The 15958-nt window shown below is 39.3% G+C and overlaps 1 protein-coding gene and 1 pseudogene across 3 annotated transcripts in view; both read left to right on the top strand.

Annotated features, from left to right (window-relative positions):
• Positions 1-10641, top strand: part of LOC145981615 (regulator of nonsense transcripts 2 pseudogene) — a 245140-nt pseudogene extending 234499 nt beyond the window's left edge. For both annotated transcript variants that reach the window (XR_014440978.1, XR_014440979.1), the window contains exon 2: positions 6155-10641. The product of XR_014440978.1 is annotated as a regulator of nonsense transcripts 2 pseudogene, transcript variant X1 (transcript). The remainder of the gene's footprint in view (positions 1-6154) is intronic.
• The window catches only part of LOC145981616 (WAP four-disulfide core domain protein 1-like), a 270697-nt gene that overhangs the window by 139829 nt on the left and 114910 nt on the right, over positions 1-15958 (top strand). The window lies entirely within an intron of this gene.

The raw sequence follows: 15958 nt of genomic DNA, 5'->3' as shown, positions 1-15958 counted from the left end.
CCACAGAACAATTAAACACATAAACAAAAGGCAATCATTAAGAACCTATTTACCTTTTGTCCCAGGGTAAGTGCCATCAGTTGGAGCCCAAGAGATTACATAGGGTAGAACAAATCACACTACAGGGTTAGTTCTATATATATACTGTAATTTCTATAGAAGAGCACATGCATAAACATTACATCATTGCCCCTTTCACTCATACTTTCACTCACACATTCATATCTCGGCAATCCAAAATACATGAGTAATTAATACAATAATAGTTCGGCGGCATGTTTAAAGTTAGCTACATTAATTTAAACTGATCTTAATTTGACATTTACTTTTGTATTTACGGAAAAGAAACTGTTCCGGTAGGAGCTTAACCTGCACTGTAAAAACACTACTCCTTTTATGTTGTTGTTGTTGAATGAATGTTAATCTATATATTGTTAATTTTGAGGTTAACGAGGATCACTGATATATAATTATATTGACAAATTATAGCGTCGTACAATCTGAATATCAAATACTTTGCATAATTTAATAACTGAAAGCTGTACGGTTTTACATGTTAAAATTATAGTTGGTGCAATTTAATCACCGTAATAAGCAATGTCATTTCGAGATTTTTTATGTAATTAAAGCGAGTTCATTGGATGTCACGACGGGGCGAACGAAGCTTATCCATTTGCACGTTCCATTCACGGCTTACCTTTGTCGGCTCAGACTGAAGTCCTCGTGGTGGAAATGTGGAAGTTTGCAGTGTAGTCACTAGATAGCTTCCGGGCGATAAGATAGGATCTCCGCATCTTCCTAGGTGGCAACTGGGTCGGACGCCCCCCCAGCAGGGCCTTTCTCTGTCTCTACTCCATATTGATAGTACACAGACACGTGCGAAATAACACAACACGGAACGGTGCGACACACAAAGCGAATACTTTAAGCGGATGGTTCGCGAAAGATTGTGTATGATAACGCGTCGAAGAAAATCCGAGTAAAACTGGTTGATAGCGCGTCGAAGAAAATCTGAATAATACTGGTTGATAGCGCGTCGAAGAAAACCCGAGTAAAACTGTCTGATAGCGCGTCGAAGAAAATCTGAATAATACTGTGTCTTCCGCTTCTCTGCTCGTCTATTTATTTGCGATTCAAAAGGTTCGTTACTGTACCCTCTCTGTCCAAGCGTTGCTAAATTGTCCTCAAGTCGTACCTTTTTTTCCTGCTATCTTCGCCCGTATATTTGGAGTTCTTTGACCTTTTCAAAAAGCACCTCGAAGAGAGGTTAGCATAAGACTGGGCCCATTGTAACCTGCACGCTCGTTCCGAAGACCGTGCCATGAAGTCTGTAGCTATTGTTATCCAGTCTAGCTGTTTAACCTTTAATATCGGGCTTAATTTATCTCCTATCAAATTCTGCTTTGGGGATTTCGTCGATGATAATCTGCTGCTGGGCTGTCTTTAATTTCAGTTGAATCTGACCATTGGTAATAAAGTTGTATTTTTATATTTCTTTACCCGAGGCTCGGCCTCTTCTCTCGGGAAACAGGCTAGTCCTTCGCTCTCCGCCGTCCAACTCTCGGTGAACAGCCACAATCCAATGCATATTATTGCTTATTACGATGATTAATTGATTTACCTGATAATTAGCAAGATTTTATCGTTATAAAGTAAAGTAAATCAATCAATGAATGGCCCTCCAGGGTTGCCACATGTCTGGCTGTAGCCGGATTGCGCACACTTTTCCGGTTTTATCAGTGGTATCTGATAAGCCGTTGACAAGCTGTCACAATGTACAGGATTGCGCACACAAAAACAGTCGATATTGTCAGATGTAAAATGTTCTCAAGCTGTTCTCACTTCTGTTGTGTTTGTTTGTGTGTGTGTGTGTGTGTATGGACTTACACGTGTTTTTTTTTCTGGAAGGGTAGCATTAGATAGTCATAGAAGATGAACGTGATTGGTGGACTAGAATGTAGTGGTCGGTGTATCTCCGTATTTATACCGAAGGTCACGAGCTTCGATTGACAGAAGTGTTTGTTGTGCATTCATTAACCTAACCTAACCTAACTTTTGAGTTTGAGTAAATTGGTATGAAAATTGTATCTTGAAAACATTAATAGTGACTTACTGTATTATGTAAATTGGTATGAAAATTGTATCTTGACTTGCTACATTTACTGTTTTTATTTAATCCTTATAAGAGATTTACTATTTTATTTCTAATTTCTCTCTCTCTTATTGTCTAAAGAAAAAAAACGTTTTGCGCACAGACTTGAAAGCTATCAAAGTGGCAACGTTGGATCAAAATCTGTGCGCAAAACAGGTCAGTGAGATTTGTGCGCAATTCTGGATCTAAAGTGTGCGCAATTCGGTTGCGGCGACATTTCTTCTAAATTGCTCAGTCGACCCTTCGCGTGTTGTACGTATGCGGTTGATTTCGTCAGTTGAAATTGTTGCTTATTGACAACACTGTAGGTGGGCGGTGTGACCTTGAGTGGACTATTTTCATGGCTTTAGCTTTAGTTCTAATAAGTTGTTAGGTTATGAGGGCCAGGTTTAGGGTTCTTAGCAATTAATTTTCGTGACTGGTGGACGCAGTGTGTTTATGCAGATTACGTCATCTCATATAGCTCCAAAAAAACTTGTCATTTGCTGCATACGTGCAACCTGGTTTTTAGCAGGTCGTGATTCACATGTACGTGACTAAACACAGTGCCAACTCGTACCCAAAAGCGCATCAGGCTGTGATTGTGTCACATTGTGTGCAGTCTAAGATGCTTTTTGTCACGCGATGTGGCTTTCTTGACCATTGCAACGTGCTGGATTGAACCCCCAGGTGCTCGATTTCGACCAAGCTTCACCGTGATGTGGAACATTTAGTCAAACCAGCAAGTGGTTGTTGTGAGTCTTTAACGAGTAGAACTGGTTAGGCAGGCGTTTCGAAATAGCTCATGTGTACGTGCGTGTGTGTGTAAAGTAGGCTATTTGTACTTTGTGGTTATTTCTCTCGCTTCTCTTCATCGCAACGATGAGGGGAAAAGGAGGGGGTGACAGGCTGGGCCTCGGTCTTCTAGAAAAGCACCTGCCCCCGTATTCCCCCATTTTATAGGAAAATATTTTCACGACCAATGTATATTGCGTATAGTCATTATCATATACAATATTTTCTGTTAATTCTCGAACATATGAGAACCAACCTCTGTGGCGCAGTAGTTGTTATCTCAGCACGATACGCCAGGGGACCCGGGTTCGAATACCGTCCTGGGCATGGGGTTTCTTTGTCAGTGTCCTGCATCAATTTCATCATATCGTCACTCATCCTCATCTTCGCCAAAAGTTGCAGAAACGTGAGGTAAAATAAACCAAATCAAATCAAACGAAAATCGAACATATGAGAAGTTTTGTGAATCCCATCTGGTACTCGCCTCCACACCATTCTTAAGAAAAGTCCACTCTTTTCCAGATAGGCAAATTGAAACTGTGTCCTCTTTCTTTTTTTAAAATTAATTTATTGTATCTCTTAACAAGGGTTGGTTGTAAGAACGCTCTTGAGACCGAAACACGCTTGCTTAAATAAAGACCATTGTATTTCAAATTTTATAGTTGCATCCGAACCACTTCGGGAACATGATAAGGTATCACATAAGGTGAATGATGAATTTGTAAAACTAAACGGCTGGTCTTATCAAAGATTCGAAGCTGGAACCCTGGTTTTCCAGCACGGTACACAATACCGAAGCTAACAGTTTTATAACACCATTATAATCCTGATGACTCACTAATGAATAACCGATATCCTGACAAACTTTTTTAATCGAAATTTAGCCATCCATATCTATATGTACCATATTGGTTGCTAACTGGGCAGTAAAATGGAATATTGAAAAAAATGAGAGCAACGCGGCGGAATACAAGCAGATAACTTAGAGAGCAAATTGATTCCATGTGAGGTCACTTGTGATGCTATAGTTCAGCGTGAAATTAATAAATCTGCAGGAGATTATATTTGGCCATAAATTTGTTGTCCGTTCGCACTCAATACATCCAGTCATGGTATTGAATAAGGCAAAGGGCACCATCAAATCATCATTTTAAAAATGGTCAGTGTCAGTGTAATGGTCAGCCAGTGTAAATTCAAATATTAATAAGTGGATATGAAAATAGACTTAATGCAAGAAATGCATGCTACTTTTCTATTCATTATTGTTGTCCTCTCGTCTAATACCAATCAACATAACGATAGAAAATATACTTATTTAATAGACATGAAAGAAATCCCTCAGAACAAAAAGGAGGAACATAAATTAAGAATTTTTGGAAATTAAATCTTAAGAATATTTGGAATTAAAGGAGATGAAGAAACAGGTGAGCGGAGACATGTAGCACGCATTGAAAAGGATAGAAAAGTTTACAAGATTGTTGTTGGGTAATGGTGGTCTTGCCCAGTATACAGACAGATGGGAAAAATGTGTTAGGGGTGAGGAATGCTGAACTGTGTGAGAAAGAAAACGAGAGAGAAAAAGAGAGAGAGAGAGAGAGAGAGAGAAAGAGAGAGACAGTTGATGTAGTTAATACACTTCTGACATGCAGTGATCTAGTTTTTATTTAGTTTAATGTAGTGCTGTGTTGTGCTATGCTGAAGTTTCTTGGAGTTCACTTTAGGCACAATGAATCGATCCCGAAGACGCTTGATTACAGCTGTCTTGACTGGAAAATTTTGACCGGGAAATCCTGAAAGTTTGTTGTCCCAAATTCGTGTGTACCTTACATCCCTCATTTTATTGATTCTATCCGAAATGTAGGCATCATGTAAGGAGAAGGATGCTCTCATGTTAAAAAAATTTCAACATTCTCAAAAGATCAAATTTCACACACTGAGAATCAATACGTTTCGAGTGAGACATGTCTCCCTCTTTTCTAAGATGTTGCACTATATATTTAAAACTTCTGTCCGTTTCTCTTAAGTGTTTGGAACTGATGTTTGGTTCTTAAAAAATAGATGTGTAATAGAAATCTGAAGGAAGTGTGGGGTAATTTTTGTGCAACGGATGCATAGCAAATACTTTGGGAAAATGCAGCAAGTCAAAGACTATGAGCATGTATTTATGGATCCATGAATTTAGTTGATATTTGTTTCTAGGTTTCTGAATTTTTCGGGATTTTCAATAATCATGACTGAGTTTAAGATCCAGGAATTGAAGTAATTTTTGTTCCGTAGGCCCTAAATTGCTCCAAGGTTCTGAACTGGATTGAAGATTCAGGAATTCAAGTAATTTTTCTTTTGCGGGTTGAAGATTCAGGAATCAACGCAATTTTGTTTCGTAGGTTTTGAATAATGATAACTGGGTTGAAGATTCAGGAATCCATGTGATTTTTGTTTCGTAGGATTTGAATAATGATGACTGGGTTGAAGATTCAGGAATCCATGTGATTTTTGTTTCGTAGGTTTTGAATAATGATGACTGGGTTGAAGATTCAGGAATCCATGTATTTTTTGTTTCGTAGGTTTTGAATAATGATGACTGGGTTGAAGATTCAGGAATCCATGTGATTTTTATTTCGTAGGTTTTGAATCGCTTCAAGATTTTGAAGAATGTTTACTGGGTTGAAGATTCAGAAATTCAAGTGATTTTGGTTCCCGAAGTTTTACAAAATAACTGTGTTCAAGATGCTCCGCGGGGTTAACCGTCAGGTCTTCTCGGAAGGCAATTTGGAACTTTGAAGAGTTAAAACCACTTCCAGGAAAGTGATCTGATCTGTCAAAGACTTGGGATCTTCTCCAGATCCCTTTGCTTGTCCATCTCCAGGGAAGACTTTCGACTCTTGGTTCAAAATTTCCACTTCTGTCCCACTGTGGAGGGCTGTGGCAAATATATTGTGTGTCTTACTTGCTAATTCCTATTTCTTCATCGTACCACTAAGGCAGAAATTTACTTTTACTCCACTTTTTGTTGCCAGTACATGTATGTTCTCTACCACCCTTCTCGTGAGGAACTAATTTATTTTCTTTCCATTCGCATTCTTCAAGATACCTTGTAGCTATGCATTTTCGAGAACATTGGAATTTTTCTCCGGTGTCATAATATCAGGATGCTCCGCATTATCTGACTTTGTGTGATTAAAATTTCTGTTAACTTGATTTATTTATCAAGCTTTTGTTGTTTTTCAGTTAAATACAGCCTTCGGGGCAGGAAAAGCTTTCACTGACTGATACCGGGCCATTTGATTGACGGAGGATATATTTTGCTGTATTTTCTTGTGAAATGGATACTGCGAAGGAAGCTAAGGAAAGAAGAAGCAGAAGTTGGAAGAGAGAATGGGAAAAGCGGGACAAAAGACACCGTTCAAGTTATTCAAGGTCTAACAGTCAGGTCGATGACCGTCAGGGAAATATTGCCGATGGTGACAGCAATACTATTGCTTTCGGTGAATGCAGAAGAGACGCGTTGAACATGAAGGACAACATGGGGGATGACATAGAAATGGAGAGGCTGGTTGAAGTAAGGAACCCGAGGACGGAGGAGGAAGAAGCATTGCAACAAGAGCAGGAGCGGGGGATGCTTCTTGCTTACATCAACGACGCCGACAGTCGCCTGCGGGTCAAAGCCCGGACACGCTCCCTCAACCTGAAGGCGGCCAACTCGCGGCCGGACGAAGCCTACTTCTCCAGACTGGATTCCAGCTTGAAGAAGAACACGGCGCTTGTCAAAAAGTTGAAGACGTTCTCGGCCTCGCAGAAGGACTCTCTGCTCAGGGACATGTCGCAGTTGAATCTGACCAAGTACATCAGCGAGGTTGCCTCGGCTCTGGTGGAGGCGAAGCTGAAGATGTCGGACGTTGGAGCTGCCGTTCAGTTGTGCAGTTGGTTGCACCAGAAGTACGCTGAATTTTCGCCCCATCTTCTGGAGAACTGGAGAAAAACATTAAGCTGGAAACGAGAAGAGCAGGTATCCAATCCCAGCAAAATACGAGTGGATTTACGATTTTATTCCGAGTTAGTATCTGCCGGAATTTTCAACCATAAAGAGGGTTTACCGTTATTGGGAAGCGTCCTGACAGTTCTTGTGAACTTAGACAAGGAGGAGCATAATAATATCAGTATAATACTGAGTTTCTGCCGACACTGTGGGGAAGACTATGCTGGGCTTGTTCCTCGTGCCGTCAGGATATTGTCAGATAAATATGGTTTCACTGTGCCAAGGAGCACCCTGTTACACGAGGACAGGCAGAGAGGTGTTCGGCAGCTGGTGAAGGACTATTATAATTCCCTTTGCAAGCACCTGGTCAAACAGTACCGCGAGTTGCAGGCGTTCGAATACCAGAACAAGAAAATTTTGAAGACCAAAGAAGAACTTAGCCCCGAGCGCAAGGAAAAACTTGACGTGCTTCACAGTACCCATAGGCGTTTACTAGCCGGGGCAGAAAACTTTGCGGAGATATTAGATGAAGACGTTCCAGAACTGCCGAAGATGCGAGAAGAAAAGGTTGATGATATTGATATAATGGGTATGCTGGTTCAGGATGGTAGCGACGGTGGTGGAACTTCCTATCTGTGGGTCGACGAAGAGACGAGGGACTTCTACGAGGTCATTCCAGATCTTAACGAATTGTTCCCTGCGAATGTTGGCTGCGATAGAACTAGCGTGTTGACGCCACAGACATCGGAGGAGAGCTTTGAAGACGATCTGAAGCTGGAAGATTTTACGGAAGACGATTCGCAGGAAGACTTGAGCAGGAAGAAGGATGAAGAACCCGATGACGTAGGGGAAACGGAAGTGAATGTCAACGCCAAGACGAAAGCAATGTTTGATTCCTTTGCCAGCTACTTACCAACGTGCATCAACAAGGACATGATCGACAATGCGGCTGTAGAATTTATGCTCAATTATAACAACAAGATCTACAGGAGGAAACTAGTGAAGCTTCTCTTCACGGTCCCTCGTATTCGACTCGATCTCCTGCCGTTCTACGCGAGGATGGTGGCGATACTGAACCCCATGATGCCTGATGTAGGTGCAGACCTGGGAGACATGTTGAAGCAGGATTTCAGGTACCACGTGAAGAAGAAGGACCAGATAAACATAGAGTCGAAAATCAAAGTGGTTCGCTTCTTGGGTGAGCTGGTTAAGTTCGGGGTGCACAGGAAAGGCTACGCCGTGAACTGCTTGCGGATACTGCTGTACGACTTCACTCACCACCATATCGAGATGGCGTGCGCGCTGTTGGAGAGCTGCGGGAGGTTCCTGTACGCGGGCGCCGAATCGCACCAGAGGATGAAGGTCTGTTTGGACGACATGATGAGGAAGAAGTCCGTCATGGCGCTGGATTCCCGTTACGTCACCATGATCGAGAACGCCTACTATTACGTGAAGCCGCCGGAGACCGCCCAGTGCCAGGCTAAGAAGGAACGGGTACCCACGCACGAGTACGTGCGGAAGCTACTGTTCCAGGATCTGAAGAAGGTTAACACCGACAAGATCCTGCGACAGATGAGGAAACTGAACTGGGAAGACCCGTGCACGTGTGCGTACGCCGTCAAGTGCCTGACGGCTGCTTGGCACGTAAGGTACTACAATATCCGGTGCCTCGCAAGTCTCCTGGCGGGACTGGTCGATTACCAGGAGACGATCGGTTCCCAAGTCGTGGATGGAGTCCTGGAGGACATACGAGTGGGGATGGAGGTGAACCAAACCAAGTACAACCAGCGTCGCGTCTCCATGGTCAGATACTTGGGAGAGCTGTACAACTACAGGGTCGTGGACAGCGAAGACATATTCAAAGTGCTGTACTCGTTCATAACTTTCGGCACCTCGATCGACCGCAATGTCACGTCTTCGCTGGACCCTCCCGACCATCTCTTCCGTATACGCCTAGCCTGCGTTCTTCTAGACACCTGCGGCCAGTATTTCACAAGTACCACCAGCAGGAAGAGACTGGACTACTACATTGTATATTTCCAAAGATATTTCTGGTTTAAGTACACTGATCCTGTGTGGTCGGTCGAGAACCCGTTTCCAGTAGGGATACGCTTCATATACAACGACACCATCACCAGCTTGCGGCCAAAAACGGTTCTCGCAACCAGCTTGGAGGAAGCACAGAGTGCCGTGTCGGAGTTGCAGCTCAGCTTGATCGCAAAGTTTGCTGAAGTTATACCCGCCCTGAAGGACATGCAGCAAGAAGTTGAGAGTAGCGAGTCGGTAGAGACAGTGGAGGGGCAGTTGGACGTAATAGACGAAGAAAGGGAGAGTGAGGAAGAGGAATCTGAGATTGACGAGGATGATGATGAAGAAGGTCCCCGGTTCTTAACGTGCCCAGAAGACGACGACTTTTTGGATGACTTTGAAAAGATGGTGGCGGAGAACGTGCAGGAACACTTGAAAGACACCGCGAAACCGCAGCAAATAGACATCTCGATACCCCTTCACATCAAGCGCGGCAACCGCAAGACTTATCACCAGAGACACCAGGGAGACGGCACCGTCAACTTCGTCCTCATGCTGAAAAAAGGACACAAGCAACAATACAAGAACCTGTCCATGCCTGCCGATTCGGAATTGGCTTTGAACCTGCGGAGCAAAGAGGAAGAGGAACGCGCTGAAAAGGAGTACGTGAAGCGTCTTACCTTGGACATCTCTGAAAGACTCGAAGAAGAGGACTATCAGGAGAATATCATCCAGACCCCTCCCAAGCAACCACCTGTGGTAAATCAGAATCACGAGCGCAGACAAAGATATCAGCATCCCAAAGGAACTCCGGACGCTGATGCCATCTTCGGTCCAAAGAAGATGAAAAGAAGCATTTTTTCAGTTTTCAAAGGCTACCAGATTACGTAAAGAAGAGTCATTGGACAAGGCTTGTTTGAAATTGTGTACTTCCGGTTCCTTGTAAAGCAAAAGTTCTCTATGTTTTTGTAAAATGGAAAAAAATGCTAGTTTCAACAGGTCTTTCGAAAACGGCAAATAGGTTACTTCTTTATCTGATGGCTAAATACGTTAAAGGACCCTTTTGAAATCTTGTCAACCAATTGAATTGGGTTCTTAATTCATTCCAGTCAAATGTATAATGTTTTATGTTGTGATATTTTATTTTTGTAATGTTCTTGAATTTTCTGTTTATTTTTATAAAGCTATTTCTATTTCCAATAGAAAGGAAATTCGAGCGAATAATCTTTTCAAGAATTAACAAGCTGTGTCAGCGTGCAAGTCAATATTAATGCAAAGCTTAGCAATAATGACGCTGTCTAAATTTGATGAGATATTCAATTGTTTCTTTGCTGCATTATAATTCGCTTAAGGGTCTTGGCTAGGCTCCATGCAAGCTGTAAGCTAATAGCAACACTGATAAAGAAACAATGATAATAAATTATATCCTTCAAACATATATTAGAAAATTTAACCAAGTAAGGTACATTAACATTGTGCATAAAAGTTTAAATATCACAATTACAGGCACAAAAAAGTAGATTTATATTGTCACTTATATTAATTGGATTTCTAGTATTGTTGGAAGTAATTGTTACACTCAAGAACTTTATGTAACTGGATCACTAAATTTTATTTTAAAAAATTATAACATGTTTGTATCCATGAAACTTTTAGCTTTTGATTTGCACTGTCTTAAATGTCATTGTATTTTTCTAATTAAAGAATTACGTTCTTGATTTCAATTCTATCGTTGTGTTATTAACTGAAATTTACAGGATGTTCATTCTAAAAATATATGCTGACAATATTTTATTCAGCCAGTGCTGAAAGTTATCTAAATTTTGTTCTGCATACATGTAGGTAGAGTGAGATGCATAAATATTACCAAACAAATTATCCAGCACCATGTTGAATCTTTTTGCTTTACCCAATGAGAGCTTCAAGAATTCAAACAAAAAGCTAAACAAGCTGCTGGCAACTTCTCCTGAAAGTAGTCATGGACAATTTGCGTTGTAATACGTGTGCATCTCGCATCACATAATCGTTGAAATGTCTCGAAGTACGTATTTCACCTGTAATTTCTGAACTGGAAGAGCAATGTTACTCTTTGGTTCCCGTGTTGTGATGTTTACTTCTTTACACTTTATTGTTCAGATAACTCCACAGGTAGAAGTTTTTAATATTTTTGTGAAATCTGGAAGCCTGGCCAGACACAGTTCTTTAAAAACTATGATTTTTACCAGTGCTCTCAAGTTACAACCACAGTAGTCATAATGACGTGGCAATTTGCCCTGTCTTACTGGAATCAGCGTTCATGACAAAGTATAGTAGTATCTAACGCCACTGCTCTAGCTTGTTGCTTGTATGTTCAGGGTTACCAGGCGTACCTGGTTTTAAGGGACAGTCCCTTATTTAAATAATATATCTCGCATCCCGAGATAGGCCCGTATTTTAAATGGTTGTATCTGTGTTTCTGAACTCCTAGATCGTCAACTTGTCTTTCATCAGTGCGGGGCCTCCGAGATACTTATAATACGGGCCTCACACCAGGTTCCGTGACGTCAGAGGACTAGTCAACTATAGTCAATTTATAGCATTTAACAAAGTGCATTATAAGAGTATAATATTTAATTTTCTGACTTAATCGACCTTTTTTATTCATTCAGAACGTTGGTTTCACATCAAGAACATTTAAAATGTTATACGGCATTACAAAATACGTGAATAATGTTGATGAAAGTAAAAGCCAATATTTACCGTTCTGCACAATGTAGGCAAATTACCAAGGGCATAAGATTTGATCCTACATTGATACTTACTCTAAATTCGTAAAGAAATATCATTGTTATTATATAATTGCTATTGAATTGCTGTGGAATAAACACTTACGATTCAACTTATGCATGCAAGATAATTTTGTAAAAGTTTACGTACAGAAGGTTGAGGAAAAAGTTTCTAAGATTGGAATTTGCTATTAAATAAACTTTCCAACACTTTCCAACTTTGGAAACTGAATTCCCGTGTGTAACTTGAATACATTTTTAATTTTCTAGAAATCCGGTAAATATTTGGCTGAACAAGTTTGACTGGTTTGGTTGAAGGTTACAATCTTTTAAAATCATTTTTCGTATTAAAATCTTTACATCAAGCAAAGAGAGAAAGTGTACACATACTAATGCAGCAAACGTACTAGCCTAACCTATTCGAAATGCCTGGATGCTAAGAAGAACACTAACCTTAAATGATCTAACAGTAATTAAAGCCTATGAAAATGGATTTACGATCACACGGAAAATGGGAATATTAATGCATGCTACTTACTTTAATTAAGAAGTCCAAAGCAAAAATCAGGAAAACACAATAAACCTCATGATCTATCATGAGAATATTGTTAGAAGAAATTCGTATTCTCAAATCCTTATAATTATATGTCTTTTCGGTAGACAAGCTAGATATGCTAAAAATCAAGAGACAAGTTGTTTTTCAGGATACGGCGTAAGTTTTAGGAATATCGGCATGTATTTCATTCATTCCTAACAAGGACAATTTACTTGTAACTGTACCTGGACATGTATTGAAATCGTACCATGCTGACATATAAGTTCATATTTATATTGTCCCTTGTACTTGGGATATTTAGAACAGGTTGAGATAAAATCTCGTGCTCCTACTTTTATACAGAGTATAAATTTAAATATAGCAAATATAGGCCAGTCAATAAGGGGGTCCAATAAGGAAAAATATCAGGGAAAGCTGGAACAAATTTTATTATTTTTCTAAAAGATTTCTTAACAACATATTAATTTTGCACCCCTATACCACCCCGGATTTGGCCACCATCTGAGAAATGGCGCACAAAATAAGTTTTTTGCAAATATCTCGCTTGGAAAGCACTTTACAGCAAAAGAGGTTATGATGAAAAATAATCTGCATGAAATTGTCTACAAAAAATGTTCTGTGCATTTTTCTTATAGGATGCTCCGTTTGGGTGCTAGATGAGCGAGAAAGTTGAGGTTATTTTCCGCCCCGTTTTGAATGCGGAACTCAAGGAAGCACCTGTTACATGATGTTTTGCAGTATATCTCTTCTTTAAAACTGGACTTGTTACATTTGTTCTTTCTTTAAGAATGTCATTTATGGTTCAATTGCTTTTTATCATTGCATGCAGTACTTTATAGGAAATTGTTTAGTGTAAAAGAGGTAAAGTGCTCCCCTGTGCTTTGCACGATGTCAGTTTAGTGTGTGCGGGAGTTAATATGTTTGGTTGGAAAGTCAAGGTGTCTCCAAAGGAACATGTTGACTTTGTCCAAAAGAGCAATTTAACAATAAAACGCCGATCTAATCGAGGAGCCCCAGTTTCAATATCCGGTGGAGGCACATTTGGTGCTTTGGAGTCCATTTTGACCTGTGGGCCCAGTCTCGATTAGCCAATTCGTGCATAAAGTAGACTTAAAACAATAACTCAAACCACAATAACACGATCACAAAAGTTTTGGTCTCTGATCTGGATAGATATGACGACTGAGCTGTGATGTGCCCCATGAAGAGTTGTGGGGGACGGCAGAGAAGTGACTGACTCAATGCTAACCAAATGGATTTTTGGCATGCCTAATAGTTAGGGGCATGCATATTTCGTTTTTGACGAAAAAACGAAATTAGAAAAAACACATTGTAGTGTTAATTTTTCATGTTTTTGAAAGGTGTGAGGTACATTTTGTGACCATATTTTGTCACGAAATAATGCGAAATGAACTGCAAAAAGCGAAATTAACTCTTAAACACGAAATTCAGGGTTTATTCACCAACGCGACACCTTCTGAGGTCTGAATTATCCTGAGAGTTATGCAATTCCCGGAAAATTGATTAATTCTGCTGTTAATATAGGAGAAGCAAAAATGGACTCCTTTACACAGAAATAAACTTAATACTCTGATAACTACATAAATGTGCTATTAGAAGTGAAATGTTAATTCTGTGGAATAAGTGTAGTTTTTAAATCAAATTTAGGATTATTTTCACAATTTTAAAACCAATATGTCTTTTTATATACCACTTTTCATCCATTTTTTCACCGCTATAACACCGATATTTTATTTTATTTACCGCTTTTGAACCCGAAATTGACCCAGTTTTTATACCGAAATTTTGCCTTTTTATTTACCAAAAATATGTGCCTCTACTAATAGTTCACAGATAAAATAGATGATTGAACATTATCAAAATATCTTAATGTTTGTGTTTTATCATGCTAATGTGCAATTCGTATATTCTCGCTCACTACAACAAAACATTGAGCATTCTGTTAGTAGCTTAGCTTCTAATTGTCATGTTTATTTGAACGTAAACGTTAACGATTTTTCAGAATTTTTGTACATGTAACTCGAGCTCAGTTAAAGCTAAGCATTTGCTTTCACTTTAAAGCTCAATTGATCAAACCATAAAAGCGAAGTTAAATTTCAGTTATTATTTTATGTCTTATGGAACTCATTCAAAATTTGAAGCACAGACATGAACAATGTATAGCCCTGTTGCCAACACATTTCGTTCCTGTACCATAAACGGAATCCTTTCGTGCCTTGTGGAAAGTATTTTTAACTTCCGAAGATTTCTTCCATGTGTGATCTACCCTTTTGTCAAGATAAGGTTTACATTTATATTTGTTTTGTGAAGGCGAGAAACGGGAGTTGGAAGTTGTGGTGATGGAAATACACAATGGATCAAGTACCACCAGACTGCTTGGAGACTAAACATTCTACGTTCCTGGGAGATAGAAGACTTGCTTGATGGTTGCTGCGAAGTTGATATTTCATCGCAGCCAAAAGGGTCGGGCTGTTGACAGTTTGAAAGGGGTGGAATTTGATTCCTCACCGGTGAATTGCGTGTAATCTCTACACCAGTATCATGCTTAGGGCATCAAATACGTTTTGTGTTTCTGTTATCCAAAAGGGATCAAATTATAAGATATGTCCTAGTGAAGCAAATGCATTTCCTCAGACATTTACATGTAATCGCTAGGGTTAGAATTTTCATGACTTAGCATTTTTTTTTTTGGTAAGGGTGTTGTGTTCCCTGAATATATAGAAATTCATATTGTGAAGAAACTAATAATTGAATTAAGGTGCTTTTTAAGGGCATATTTTGGCATATTTAGCCATTTCTACGTGAAAAGCATATTTTGATGGATTTTCGGTCATATTCAGCATATTTTCGCTTTTACAAAGAAATATACAGTCATTTTCCAAGTGGATTCGTTGTTACTCGCATGTTCACTCGAGGTTTTTTTTTGACCAGCAAAATCATTTTTATTTTTAATTGAAATTTTACAGAAAGTATTCATTGTGCATTTCAACTCATCAGGGCCCATAAAGTGAACTAGAAATAGTATGTATATGAAAATATTTCAGCATAACTTAGATATTGATGTTTGAAACAGTCCAGTTATAAGGGAATATTTTTCAAATTATAGTGCATGTTTTGTAAAATCTTAGCTCATAAGAGCATATTTTATTTTGTATATTTAGGTCATAAAAATCCTAGCGCTAAAGTTCAAATCACCAACCCTGCGACCTTCTGTAAAGAAAACCAATTGCATGCAGAAAGCATTGCAAACTCATAGAAGTAAAATAATCCACACGAAAATCCAGCGTTGTTACAGGATTCATTACGTAAGGTAAAACAACGGCCAATTTGTAGAAAGGGATACGCTGCCGCAAATGACGTCTCACTTTAAACCCAATGCTCTTTCTTTTGTAGTTATTGCTTCACCTTTATGGTTAACTCTCTGCACCAGTAATCATTTCCCATAAATTTGGCTTCTTTCTTGCATGCGAATTGAATATATTTTACTTTCATTTTTTTAGACAAAATGATATAACATGGTAATGTATATTTCTAAGGTTTGATATAGATAGGAGTGTATTTGAAATTTGTTTGTAGATTTTATGTAAATTGTATCTTATGTAAATAAAATATATAATGGGCATAAACAGCCATATGGAATGCTGTAAGTCCAATAAATATATTGATGATGAGGCATAAACAGCCAT

Source organism: Lepisma saccharinum, chromosome 29, assembly GCF_977018435.1.
Source record: "Lepisma saccharinum chromosome 29, izLepSacc3.1, whole genome shotgun sequence".
Taxonomy (NCBI): Eukaryota; Metazoa; Arthropoda; class Insecta; order Zygentoma; family Lepismatidae; genus Lepisma; species Lepisma saccharinum.
The sequence above is the reverse complement of the archived record's forward strand: the minus strand, read 5'-3'. Positions and strand labels throughout refer to the sequence as shown.